Source organism: Chaetura pelagica, unplaced genomic scaffold (genome assembly GCF_000747805.2).
Source record: "Chaetura pelagica isolate M959 unplaced genomic scaffold, ChaPel_1.0 scaffold82, whole genome shotgun sequence".
NCBI classification, from domain to species: domain Eukaryota; kingdom Metazoa; phylum Chordata; class Aves; order Apodiformes; family Apodidae; genus Chaetura; species Chaetura pelagica.
The window spans coordinates 4096307-4111478 of NW_009952990.1; positions in this window are offsets into that span (position 1 = coordinate 4096307).

Below are 15172 nucleotides of genomic sequence, written 5' to 3' on the forward strand. Positions count from 1 at the left end.
AAGAGCGTCTCGCCTGCACTCTGAATTGTTCATCATTGAGTCTGTTTCAACCTCTTGCACAACATTGTTTATGAGCAATCAACAAACACTGGGTAGATAAGACACATCTAAGCCAATAAATCTACTGCTACTATTCAAAGCCTATGCTAAAAAACTTCCCTGGTAAAACAAAAAGAGGGAAGGCACAGGGAAACGATACAAAAACTGATGCCTGAAGTCTAACTGAAGAACAGACAATGAGAAGGGTGAACTCACTCACTGGTCACTCCGTTTAGCAGTGTTTAAAGTAGATGCTGCGAGGACAGGCTGAGCAGCCTAAGAAATGTGATAGACTCAAAAGACTGAATGCCCCTGTCAGAGCTCCCACCCTGCCACCTCTGTACACACGAGACACGCACAAGCAGGGAGCAGGGGCTGGGACAGCCTGACCAGGCTGGGCAAGAACCAGATAGCACCACCAGAGAAGCAGAGGATACTGCTACCTTCTCTGCCTTGGGTTAGATCATGGACAATTGCAAAGTGGCATCTACATTCCTGTTCTCTAGGTCTGTTACTTTCTGCCACTTCAGTGTCTCATGTCCAGCAATACTCTCCTCCCAAGCACAAGACCTTTAATTAAAAAAAACCTGTGAGTGTGTCCTCAAAAGGGCAAATTAGAAGCCGTTTGTCAGGTCACAGAGATCTTCTCTGAGGACAGTCTAAAGGCCCATGCTCATCTGTGGGGAGAAATACACTTCTTTATTTAGGGTGAAAGTCATCTCATACAAAGGTAGCTCCTTTGCTGTGTTTTTGAGCCCTTATTTAGAAGTCTTGGCACTTCTTGAAAAATATGAAGTCACAGCAAGCAAAAAAAGCCTAAAAGCTAAGTTGTTACAACAATCCACGTGCACTTTCTCCACCTGTGCCCTTAACATAGCTGAGGGTATGGCTTATCCCAGGGGATGAAGCTGCACTAACATCTTGCTGCTGACAAGAGCAAGAGTCCCTGACCTTCTGCTCCTGTCACCCTCTCAGCAAATCTGGTTTTGACAGTCATGCGATCCTGCAGTGAATAGACTACAACTATAAAAGAGTAGCAAAGTATACAGGTGATTTTTTTTTTCCTTCTGATCACGGGGTTAAATCAGTTTAACATGAAATCAGGAGCAAACAAGCAGTGGGGAGGTTCATGCACAGAAGGCTCAAGAAGTGTTCTCCCCTTCTGCAGCAGCAAGCCTGCATCTGGGTTGGCCACACTGCAAGAGTGCCCTTGATGGTAATTAAAAAGCTGACATTCCAGTGTTTTTTACAAAGGACATGTCTTCACATCTACTGGGGCCAGAGTCATATGTCTTCTCTTGTTCACTTGCTGATTTTCCATTCTTTCTGCCCTAACTTTTTTTTTTTTTGCTTCAGTGCCAACACACATAACCTTTCAACATACACCTGCAGCTTACAATTGTAATAAAAAATAAAAATTCCTTTTCAAAGCACAATAATGTGGCTTTACTAGGCATCCAGCTAACTCCCTATCATGTCTAGGTATCACTGTGAAGGACACTTAATTCCACTTAGATTTACTTTGACGAAAAGATGATTAAACACATAACTTTTAACAGACCCATGACTGCATACATGCCAAATGGGCAGTGGCTGGTAGCCATGGACATTACGAGCAGAAACAGGGATTTCTTTCCTTAGCAGTATTTCTAAAAGTCTTGTCTTGTGGCCTAATTTTTATGTTAAGGTTTTCGACAGTTCCTTGTAAAAGCATTTTCATGACAAATTATTTTTATATTACAAACGCATGCCTGACCCTCCTCTTCCTCTCAGTGGTTATTTGCTACAGTAATTACACTATCTTCAGAAGACTTGGTTCTAACAACATTAATTTAAGTAAGTTCAAATGTAGGCTGTGGAACAAATGAAGTATGGGCGAGGTGCAAAAACTCCTCAATAGTCTCATTTAATTTGACATATAAAATAAATATGGATGTTATTCAGGGGTGTATTGTCATCTTCAAAAGATTGCTAAACCTAGAAGTCATTTTATTGAGTCTTTGGTTGGCAATTTTTAAGCAAAATTTAATTTCAATTAAATGACATCTTTTAATCTCAAGGAAGTGACTTGGCAGACAAGCAATTTTGGATTTGGAGCTTTCATACATTTATTCATCTGCCTAGATTTCCTTAGACTTTGGAGTTCAAGTTTCATCCTGAAATACTGATTTGGGAAAAGCAATCTGTTTCATTACAACACACAAGAAATTAAAGGAGGGGCAGCAAGGGTGACATGGTAACTTCAGACCTGAATAAAATAAAAAAGATGCAAAACTACCGTAATCATTGTCCGCTGGACCTCCATGTGTCAGACTTACAATTGGCTCACTATAGCTATGATTTTTATGCCAATAAAACCATGGTTTTCATCGAGAACAATACACGTATCATAGAAAGCTTTTACAGTCTTTCAAGCAAGCAAAGGTGTTAAACATAGCAGATGCAGTTAAGAAGTATGTCTGTGCTGGGGAGAAAATATTTAATGTCACTTAGTCATTAAATCAGGAAAATTATTAAACCTAGTATTAGCACCAGACGTTGGCACCCACAGCGAGATGACCATTCCTAACTGGGCTCAAGAACTCACAGAGCTCCATTCACTTACACCAGGCTGCCATGAATGACTGAGCCCTGCTGTAATACTCCATTTCAGAGATCTTTTTGCCTGCATATCACTGGAAAAAATAATGCCTGCAGCTTTCTGATAATATGTTTTTTCCCTGTTGTATTTTTCAATTTGGAAAGAGCCCTAATCGCTCCGTTTTCTATAAATGGATGTTTTCATTTGGCAGAGGAGCAGCCCTTAGACACCAGGGCAGTCTTTTTTTTTTTCCTTTGTTCTGAAGAAAACCCATCAGCTGGAGTACATCAGGAACTGCTGAAATCTTACAGAGCTTATCACATTTGCCTTCTTTAGACAGGGATAAAAACACATTATACATTAAAAAACTAAGCCAGCCACTTAGAAAGGACTTTCACGTTATTAGACCACATTGCTGGAATTATAAAAATTCCATGCAAAAAAAAAAAAAAAAAAAAAAGTATTTTCAGGGCTTATTAAAGTATTCTTTTCATATGTTTTACCTACATATTATTGATTCAAAGTAAGTTTTTGTTGTGTTACCTGATATCTCCCAAGATTATAGTTAGGAAATACAAATAAATGGATTTCAAAACATGCAACAGTAGTATCTGTGAAATTGTTTAATGTGCCACAAGATAAAAGCAGGTAACAAAGCTCTCTGACCACATCTCTTGTGCCTAATCCACAAATACACCTCCATACTACTTACCCCAAAAGTCTGTTTTCTATTCTGATCCACACATATGTAAAATAAATAAATAAATACAAATTTACAGGAATCTATTTTTAATTCTTCTCTTCCCTGAATCTGGGATTTATTTGAGGTACACACAAAGCTGAGTGCCATACAATGCTGAAATCCTGAAAAGCATCAGGTTCATTACATTAAAAAAAAAACCCACAACAACCCACAACACAGGACCAAGAAACAAGTGCTTACATTGCTTGACACCTTGATGCTATGATTTAAAGATTAAGTATTTTAGTTCTGGAAAGAACTTGGTGCCATATCCCTAGGAACCCTTGCTACACCTAAGTGGGAAATTATCTAGGGCAAAACAGTAAATTTTTAAACTCAGGGTTCACTCAGTAGACAGTCCTTTGAAATTTTGCCTTAAAAAGAGAGATCATGGTGGTGTGGCACACAGAAAAGGAAGAAAAAAAAATAATTCAACACCTTGAGAAATTACTATGGATCTCAAACGTAGACACACCAATAGCGTTTTCCAAGTAGCAAGAAGCTGTAGTAAAGACAGGTGCAAAACATTCCAGCAACAGGACAAAACAGAGTTAGAACAGCCATTGGGATTATCACTTTGGTGCTTGTGTATCAAGCTGAGTTAGGAACTTCAGTGCTGAATAACAAATATCAACTTTATGGTTTTAACAGTCCTAGTAAAATAACCGTACTTATTTAGACTGTGTTTCTAGAACACATGAGCTTTAGCCCCTAGAGTAATAGTCTTTTCCATGTTCAGCTTCTAGCATAGGCTTTACATTTAGTTTTGTGCAACCCCAAACATTATCTCAATGGTCCCATGCTCCCAACCCTTACCTACACCAGCAGCTGGAGTATCTGGAAAACTTACACACCCAACAAGCAATGAAAACATTTAAAAGGTGTTACCCAGCATTGCTATCTGAATGGCACTGAAATAAATTAGGCCATTCAAAGTTCAAAATTATTTTCTCAGCAAACTCTGAGATACATCTTATGGTTAACTACAGCAGATTTCTATTCTAAAGGCCAACTTACTCAAAAGAGGGAAAAGAGAAAAGCTGATGGAGGCTGGGTCCATATTTTTCCCCATAGTAAGTGCTTCTATTGCCTGTGAGCATGCTTTATTTTGGGGGAAATGACCTTTATGCTGTACATTCAGTTATAATAATATATATCTAGTATTACATGCATCTGAGCTGAACCGTTCTGTGTATTCCAGCATTGTATTGTAAGAATATTAGTATTTGGTAATAGATAGATACCTCCCTCTATACAGTGTAAAACTGGCTGTATTTCAACTTGTTTTATTTCCTAGCAGTTTTTTAGTTTCAATGGTTATAATATGCAACATTTTCTGAATAGATAAATACACAAATACTTGCAAACTCTACAAACGATGAGGTTACATTTACTCATGTATCTTGACATTTAGACTTTCTTATGCATTCTAATTACTTTTCCCTCTGTACAACATTTAAGCATCTCCAGAGATAGAGATGATACATCATATCACATTTAACAAAACTGAGTAATACAAAAAAACCCCCACCATCTCTGTGAGTAGCTCCAAATTCACAATTTCAAGCTTGTTGAAACAGTAGCAAAAACAGGTCTCCTCCTGATTCTTTCCCAACAAGAAATCACATTTGTTTTTATAGTCCTTTTGCCTAATACTAAACATGGATGCCATCTTAACAAATTATTTCTTGAAGGGCACTCTCTCACTTCTGTCACTAAATAAGTCAATTTTACTGCCTTAGAGAATCAAGCAATCATTTGGTTTCTCATCTGCTATTGCATAGCACCCATGGGACAATTACAGAAAAGGCTTATTTGTACATTAGCAGAATATTAGATTATTTAATCTGCATTTCCATCAGGCTTTTCATTTGGGATGTGTTTTTTTCCTTTATCTTTCCCCAATCCTTAGTTTCCTTCAGCTGGAGAAAAGCTGCAAATCAAAACCACAGCACTATTCCGTACAAAACCCATGGGTGGTACATGTTCCAAAACACAGGTGCTGCCACTTACACAAAGCACATAAGGAAAGAGTCAGTATAAAATGAATTAGGCCTGTAGAGACCAATCTTCAACCACTATCAATTATTTTATATCCTAACAAAGTAAGCTCACACCAATAGTTTGGTATACCAGTTAGCCATCCTAAACAAATTATTCAGTGACAGATTGTTCTTCAAATCTGGCACTAATACTGTGCTCCCTGCCATCTTCCTTGAAGTCAATATTTCTCAGCACAACTGCCCATTGCATAAATCTCAATGTAGCCTGGTTAAAAAACAAACAACTAAACAAATAAAACCCCCAAAAAACCCACAAAACAACAAACAAAACCAAACACAAACAAACAACTAAACAAATAAAACCCCCCAAAAACCCACAAAACAACAAACAAAACCAAACAAAAACCAAAACACAAAAAAAGAGTATAATTTACTTGGATATTAACCAAAATGTATTTACTGAGAGTGGTGAGGCATTGGAACAGGCTGTCCAGGGAGATGGTGAAATCATCATCCCTGGAGGTGTTCAAGAGGCATTTAGATGTGGCAGTTCAGGGTATAGTTTAGTGGTTGTGGCAGTCGGATTATGGCCGGACTCCATGATCTGGAAGGTCTCTTCCAACCTTAATGATTCTATGATTCCTCCTTCCAAATGCCTCTTCACCCCTTTCCCCCAGGATGCATTGGCTGCCCTAACCAACCATTCCCTCTCCCACACAGCATTGCCTCACAGCTCTCCAACAACTCTGGCACTTGGCTCTGGAGCTGCCATGCACACACAATGAAACCAAAGTAGGTTAATGCTAGGAGGCTGCTGAAGTCAAATTATCATCTCAAACAGGTTTAAGTGAGCCAAATTTATGATCTCCACTGTTCCTCTGAACAGCATTGCTCTGATCTTTTCTAAGCACTGACTAGATGCATTGACCTCTGTGTGCCTGTTCAGCTGACCTGAAGGCAGCCACATGACTATATGCCTGAATGAAGGTTCTGGTCTCTTTGAACCCTTTTCTAATAAAAGGGAAAGATACTTTTTACTAAAACAGATGCCTTTATAAGAATCTTAACTACATAGCCACTATTTACATTTACTCCCATAATTTATATTTATAAACAGTAATGTGAAACTCAGTTCCTTAGAAAGGTGGACGTAGACCACCTTAAATTTGAATAAGGAAGGAAAGGAAATAAGTACAGAAAGTAAGGAAAACGGGGTAGGAAACGAAAAACTAAATTCTTTTGTTTGTCATGCTGTCTTGAGAAATTTGTTGTAATCATGCATCATCAGCTTAAGTTTATTGTGATGCTTAGATCCAACCATACCTCAGTGCAGGACAAACAAACTAACAAAGAACAGAGCAAGTTTTGGTGTGCTTCAGCCTTCAACATCCTCACAAGACCGTTATAACAGAAACCATTTTTCCGTGTTACAGCTTATTAGTTCAAGTCTAAATTATATTAAGGTGCATAAGTCACAGTAAGTGCTTTACATAACACTGAACTTGAGGTTGGAAGTTGGCATAGATCTAGTATTACCAGTGAGTGGTCAGACAGGGAACCTGGGTAGCAAGGAAAGTGGATTGAAACTTCATCAAATGGAACACAAACTTGTATCCTCAACCTACTGTTAAGCTCAGCACCATTTTGCTGAAAAACATGTCTGTGTTTGCGTCTTGTCTGCTATGTCTGACTTGTATTTGCTGCCCATCTGCAATCCCTAGTTCCCAGTTCTTCATAACTGTACATTCATCCCTGTTCTCATTTCTCCAATTGAAGTCATTATGAGCTTATCACTAATGGACATTAACATCCATTATTTCACTTAAAATACCCCCAAATTCTCTCTTCGTTCTCCTCGTAAGAGTACCAATTTTCTTTCATGTATGGACTACAGGATCTTTCAGGTTTGTTTTGAAAGTGTTGGGACAGAAGCTTACTTTTGATTTTAACATGAAGTTTACATGCTAAAAAAAATTGAGCATAAGGTTCTGATGCCAGCCATCTAAAAGCATAAATATGTTCTGTAATTCTAGATTAATTTTCCTATCATGAAAAAATAAGGCTAGCTAGAGAATCTAAGTACCAAACCAACAGATTAGGAACTATATCCAGTTAAGAGCAATACATTAATTGAAGCTGAATCACACAGATTTGCTTCAGAATGGGAGGCACAAAAAAGTTGTATCCCATTATTGTAGACTGTCACCAAAAAATACTTTTCACTTACAGTACTAACAATCAGATTTAGTTAAGAAAAATTTAATTAAATTAATTTTCACTTTCTTCTGTTATCATGCAAGATAACGCAAACATCTTTATTGTAGTTGAGGAAGTAATGTCTTTTTTTTTTTTTTACACATCTTCTCAATAAGATTAAGATCATCTCATTACTCATTTGGATTAAAATAACCTTGATTTACAAAAGTTCAAAAATGTTCTTTGGTTCACTCACAGAAAACAGTTCTGAGGTTACACTGCAACAAAAGATCACAGCCACACCAATGAATCGGCTTTAAGTAACAAAGCGGAAAAGGGGTAGAGCTCTTTTGTACATTAAAACTATAGTGGCCAGCTAAAAACTGACAAATGTACAATGGGATGCGATAATTAACACCTCTTAGTTCTCTTTTTGGTCTCTAAATTACAACTTTCTTCTTCATACTGGCACACTATTAAGGGTCATTTTGTTCCTGCAGCAAGTTAGACATCTGATGCAACATGCTCAACTAGCGTCACTTACAACAACTGGAAAGACCACAGAGGTAAAAAAACCAAAGCAGGTCAGACACTGTCAGTTAATATGCAAGACTACACATTCATAACACAGAAGAAGCTGTTGCAGTCTTAAAAATAACTTAAATAAGGAATTAACCTAAGGGCTTCCACATAGAATAAATTAGGAGTTTGCAACTAGTAATTTTTAAAGTCTTAAAATGTAATTTTCTTAAGCGCTAGAGATCTTTGTTACCTCTCCATCTCCAGCCTAGCACATAGAAGAGGTCCCTGACCTTCAGTAGATGAGGGCTTTGTGCGATATGAAAAAAAATGCCCTCCATCCCCGAACATTTAAAAACATCACAAAACAAAATGTTAGATATGTAAAGTTTCCATTTCTAAAGCACACTCCTTGCCCAGTTCCTACACTCAACATCTGAAGTCAGCAAGTCTGTGCTGCTACACTGAACACACCCAATATCACTCTTACTTTCCGTCTCTATCTGCCTCTTGCTCTAGTTTTCGTGTCCCCCTATTATGTTTCTATTGGGAAAATTTGAATTCTAGTTTCTTGAAAACATGCTAGCATGGGCAAATATCTTTAGAGCAGGGGTACTGTTTGAGTTAAGACACTGAAAACATTAAACATATTGAATAGCAGATACTGGACACATAAATATTAAGATTTAGGACTAGACAGTTTCCTGGTTATAGTTACACTAATAGATGTGAATTTGTTCATGTTAATACATTAAGTTTTAATCTGACTTCAGGATTTTGACCCTTGCAACTAATTCCTCCAATTGATAAAGCAAAATCATGCAGAGGACTCTACTGTTCTTCTTGTACAACTAAAAAAATTCTGCTATTTTCTTCTCCTCCTCTCCTTTACCTCCTAAATGAATGCAAGAAAATAAATGCAAGAAAATGAACACAATAAATTGCACAATGAAGATCCTAAGAGCAATTTGGTATTCCCACTGTTCTGAAGGAGGAAATGGGCCATGGTGGACACAGCACACAAGCAAGCAACTCCTTTGGGGTTGATGGTCAGGATTCTCTTACTTTGAAGGCAAACATGTCCTGCAGCAAAGGGCTGCACTATATATGGACTAGATTGTATCAATTAAGCTTGCATAATATCACTCCATCTTGTGCAGTCCTGCCTTTGTGCTGGGACCATGCATACTGACTCAGTAGCTGTCTCTTTTTGTCCCAGGGCATCACTGACTTGCACCTCAGCTAAACATATAAACCTACTCAGAGGTGGTTTAGCAGGATGCAGTCACACTTCTGACTACAACAGGCACCATAGCTACATTGTTATAGCACAGGGCTAACAACCAGACTATATAACATACCTGTATATGTTGCATATATGGGTGAACAGTAATTCACTTAGTTTGCAGGATCTACAGAGAAACAAATAGCACAAACACGGGAAACCCTCTGTATTTAGGCACACCAGCTGAGTTTTTCTTTCTGGGTGACTTCAGTTTCTCCTTGTGACTTGAGGCTCAAAACTACCCAGGGAGCTCTGTGTCATGCAAAGATAGGTGGACATTCATTTCTTATTTTAGAAGTGGTTTCTAAAGCTGAGATAGCAATTTTCTATCCAACACAGTTCCTTCCCTTTTATTGCGTTACACTATTGTTAACAGCCCCATTTTGCAGCAGGAAATGCTAGGTTCTTTCAGTAATCCAAGTAGTATTTTGCTTTCATCAGCAGATACTCAGCCACATTCCTCCAGCTTAGGATTTCCCCCAGGAAAGAGGGTGAAAGTGGGCTGAGGTTTTGTTTTGTTCGTTTCAATTTTTACCCTTTTATCTTTCAGCCAACACTGCTGAGGTTCCTGCCTGGGCTCCACCATGAAGACCAGCACTAGCCCTGCAATAGGCAAAACAACAGAGAAGAAGCTCTTAACTGATTTTCTACCAAACCATGCAATACAAAATATGTCTAAGTTTTCTTAACAAATTGAACACCTTATTTCACCTATTTCAATAGGCTATATACTCTCTAAAATATTACAGCTTTAAGGAACGACGCAATGAAACACTAACATTAAATAGTCATACATAAATTGGTCATACACTTATAAATGGATAAAACAAAACTATACACTTTAATTTTGAAACTTGTTGGTTGGAAACAGAGGAAATATATTTGAATTTAACAGCTGATAATATTTAGGTGCGAAAATATAAAATCTAATTTTAAAAAATACCTACCAAAATGTTTCCACACATAGATGGAAACCCAAGAAGGACTACTATGTGCATCTTGAATCACAATATTCAAGAATGATTAATTTATAGTGAAGCAGATGCAAAGAAAAGCTTCTAAAATAATAATGGGAATGGCAAGCCTATCTCAGGGGAAGGCTAGATGAGCTTGACTTATTTATCCCACAAAATAAAAGTTGCAGAGAGCAGTCCTGTTTCTTTGCCAGCTACATCAAAATAGGATTTAATGAGATTAGGAACTAAACTCCTGATAACTTTTATTTCTACAATCTGTTCTGAGCCATCTTCAGTATTTGTCATGGTTTAACTCAGGATTGGCAATTAAGCCAGTGACAACAATGCTCTTGATCCCCATCCTCTCCCCCTCCAATCCAGGTAGGGAACAGACAGAGAATAAGGAAAGAGAGAGAGACTTTCCAGATTGAAAACTAAATTAGACAGCTTTAATTATAAATATATATATATACACACATATATATATGAAAATACTAAGAAAATATGTACAAATATACACAAGCATGTGCAGGAATGTGCAAAACCCCTGTCACCTCCCCCACCCCCAGCAACTCCCCCAGCATCTCCTGAGCTGTGAGCAGTTTGAAATGTCCTGGAGCTGCATGAGAGAGCGGCAGAGCAGGCAGGAGCTGAGGGGAGAGCTGTGAGGGTCAGGAGTGCACAGGCCTTGAGATCAGTGGTGATCGATAACAGAGTCTGCCCTGGATGCCAGCCATGAACTGAAGAGAAGGAAGGAATAAAAAGAAGGGTTGACTTCTGTGATCCCTGACTTTATACTGAGCCTTACGTAGATATATGGATGGAATACTCTGTTTGCCGATTTTGCCAACTGTCTAGTCTGCTCATCCCCATGGGAGGGCTGTAGATATGACTCTCCTGCTCCTTTATCATCCAAAGTAGAAGATCCAGCAAGTGGAGCACAGCATCCTTGGTCTCTCAGCAGTAACTATAAACATTCAGGCATTATCAGTGTGCTACCTGGGAAACTTGCTCTTACTTTCAGCAAGTGTGCTGCTTAAGAGTTCACTGAAGAAAAAAAAAAAAATGCTAAAAGGAAAATTGGCTTCATCCTGGCTCAAAGCAGGACAATATTTTGAATATTCCACTTTTAAACAGAATATGTTTAGATCACAGCTAATGAATTTCACTGCAACCCTGAAGATGGGAAATTACATCCCTGTTTAAACAATTATTATAGGTATCTATATACTCTGAAAGATATTTCAGTGTCTTTGAGGGAGGGAATATTTCTCTTATTTTGTCTTCTGTTAATAGTCTACTTCTAGAAAAATCTCATTTATAATACCAGTTATAATCACAGGATTGGCTGGCTGAATAGATATATTGTCATTATATATGTCTTGGTTTGAGCCAGGATGAAGCCTATTTTCCTTTTACTGAATATTTTTTTTCCTTCAGTAAGCTTTCTCTTAACTAGTAGCAGAGTGTTGCAGCTAGGAACGCAGCCTGGGTAGGAGGGGGAGGGGATCGAGAGCATTGTAGTCAAACCTATATTCCTCCTGAAAAATGAGGTAGTATTTCTGAACAGTTTTGGAAGGATTTGTAAATGGAGGGCAGCCTTTCCCTAAACTTTGTCCTAGGCAATGATACACGAATCCTCTATCATAAAGCAGCTTCATAGATGCATTTATTACTGCACTATTGAAATGGCAATTTTTGCAGAGGCAAACTCATGTTCTAAGTGGAGAACTACCTGATATATATATGATGCTGATTCTTTTACACATACAGAAAAAAAATCAACAACAATAAAAAAGACAAAACCCCCTTTTTTTCCATTATCATATAAAAAAGCTAAAGTTGAAATCACAGTAAGAAATTTCACTAACTGAAAAATTCTCTGCACTTGTCACAGCTTGCAGTTCAATGAATCACTTCTTTTATTTTCCTTTAATTTAAAATCAAGCATGAGCTACATAATAAAATGGAAATTGTTATACGTTCTATTGCTACGTTAAGGTTAAGAAATAAATATGCAAATAAGGAATTTGAAATTGCTTTAGAGACCATGCAAGCAGACAAGATTTATAAATATGAAAGGAAGTCAGCCCTGGTGAAGACTCATACAGCTCCACTGACATTCTTAATAAATGTGCATTTTTAGAAGGATTTTTACCATTTCTGTTAACACTCTGTGATCCATACCGTACAGATGTAACAGTTTCCATAGTTGTTGTTTCACAAATTCTGCCCCATCTACAGTTTTCAACAAGTTTCTCCTTTTCAAGAATTACCCAGAACTGTTGATTGGGACTCTTCTTTCACTTCAAGATGAATTCAAAATTTACCACTATTTCAATGTGAAAGATTTTCCTTTTAGTGCTATTTCTCCTCCTCCATTATATTATTAATTACTGCATACCAGGGTCTGTTTTTTCAGGGGGAAGGGAAATAAATCCAGTGAAATGTAAGATATCTTGGAGTACTTGCTAAGCTTTTCCTGTTACTTGCACTACAACTAGCTTACAAGCATCAAAATCCTGGACTGTACTTTCTGGCTTTATAAAATGAAAAAGTACAAAAATCATTGCTTTGCACTTGTGAGCAAACACACCTGCAAATGTGGAAGGCTAAAACAATTTCTCTCTTAATTGACTGTGTGGAATCTCTTACACAAGAAATATGGTGGGAGGCTGAGAAGTTTCCATTAAACTTTCCAAGAAGTTTCCTTGCTGAGAATCAGCATTGTACAAATCTACAAAGCCAACATCCCATCATAGGTACCCAATTCTTCTCTTTCATACAGATATGAATTTTATTGATTTGATGACTTAAATTAAGGAAGACCAAAAAAAAAAGTTATAGTAACAGCCAACAGCAATTAAAAATGAGCTAGAGACAATAATCACAACTGCAAGGCTTTGGGCACAAAGAAACTCACCTGATGTGAATTCCCGGCAAGTAGCTTTTCTCCTTTCCATAATTTTCTAAATAGGACAGGTAGTAATTTAAGCGCCACAAACAAATACCGAGGGAACAACCAACCATCTATCTTTCTTTCTGCCTGTGAATATTATTTACATCTCTTCTACTGTACTCACTTCTGCTCCAAGTCCTTAGGTACATCACAGTCTATACTGCTTTCTGCTTGACGCCCTGGTATTAAATGGGACCTTAATTCTGCACTTTCAGATTTTCTGTTGGTTGGGCCAGGGAGGTGAGAGGTCATATATATGGATGAATATCGTCTTGAAAACTCTCAGCTACCAACTTCTGTGCTCAGAAAGTACCTGAGACACAAACAAGTGCATCCAACCCGCCAAAAGAAGAGTTGTGAGTAATGAGTACGCCTTGGCTAAACTATAAATCAAGTGATGCTTTGACACAAACAGGCTGCCAAATCTCAAACCTCTCTACTTTGATTAAGGTCAGCAACATGGCAGACCAATTCCTGAAAGCAAATACAAAAATCTCTGTTGATAAAGTTTGCAGCTGACAGGAAAGTAAGATTAAAAAACAGGTGAAATGTTAATGATAACAGCTTTGCACAGCTTTCTGGAGCATAGAGATGGGCTGAAAAAAGTTACTTTCAGTTCTGCTAGACCAGCTTACTTGCCACCAAACAAGGAACATACCCCACACTCAAGGGGAAGGATTTTACTTCAGAGGCACTAACTCAGGATCAAATTTTGGCACTGCAGGGAGTAGGGACCAATTGCTGCAGAAGACAGAACCTGCTGGAGGAAGGTTCACCACACAGCAAACAATACCTTGCTGCCATTTCCCACAAGGGCAGTAGAGAAGTTTGTCATGAGCAAGAGGAGCAGCAGCCAGAAGCACACAGTCTAGTGAGAAGCAGCCTGCCCTGCAGGGCAGAGGAGGAAGCCCCATCCTGAAGCCTGCTGCCCGGGGAAGGATGTGCAGGGGGCCCTGGTTACCTACCACTAATGCTGCCGGATCCTGTGGGTGTTTGCAGTTTACCAGCTGTATGTACCACATCACACGATCAAAGGAAGCTGAAGAAGACCTCTTTAAACAACTTGAGTAAGCCTCTGAATCAGAGTCTCATTCTCACAGGGGACTATAACTGCCCTAACATCTGTTGGAAGGGCAGCATGGTAGGACACAACTAGTCTAGAAGATTTTCAGAGGGCATCAGAGATCACATTTGATAGAAGTGCAGGATGGGCCAACCAGGCAGGATGCACAGCTGGATCTGCTGTTCACTAACAACGCCATGCCCACCACTAACCTAGTGGGCATGCGATAATCAGTGGTAGCACTGGCTGTCATGACCCTGAAATAGGGTTCAAGATCCTTGAGTAAAGGATCACTCACTCCTTGAGAAGTGAGAAAAAAGCAAAATACAGTCCCTAGACCTAGGAAAATAATGGAGCAAGCTCTCTTCAAACACATTCCTGGGAACATCAAGGAGTAGGCGGGTAATCAAGCAGTCACCATGAGTTTACCAAGAGTAAATCCTGATGGATCAACCTGATTTCCAACCTCAGGATCCAGAGGAGCAGTGGATGAGTGAACATAGCACCAGGAATGGGGCAGGAACCAAGATGTTTGTGTATAACAAATTTAACAGCATTATTAGACTTGCTTTTTCTATAACTAATCATCATTAGAATGTTAATATTCCAATTATATGAAAAATAAATGCTTGGCTTTACTTATATAAAGTATATGCTTATTTGCTTACTTATATGCATCCTCTTTGCACATAAACATGGTTTTCAGAATAACAGAAGGTCAAAGCATTTCAGCCCCAGTAATTAGTGGCTGCTGGGTCCATAGTATTCTCATTTCAGTTGCTGGAGTTGTGGATTCTCATGTTCATTTTTGTGTGCCTTGGCTTTGTAG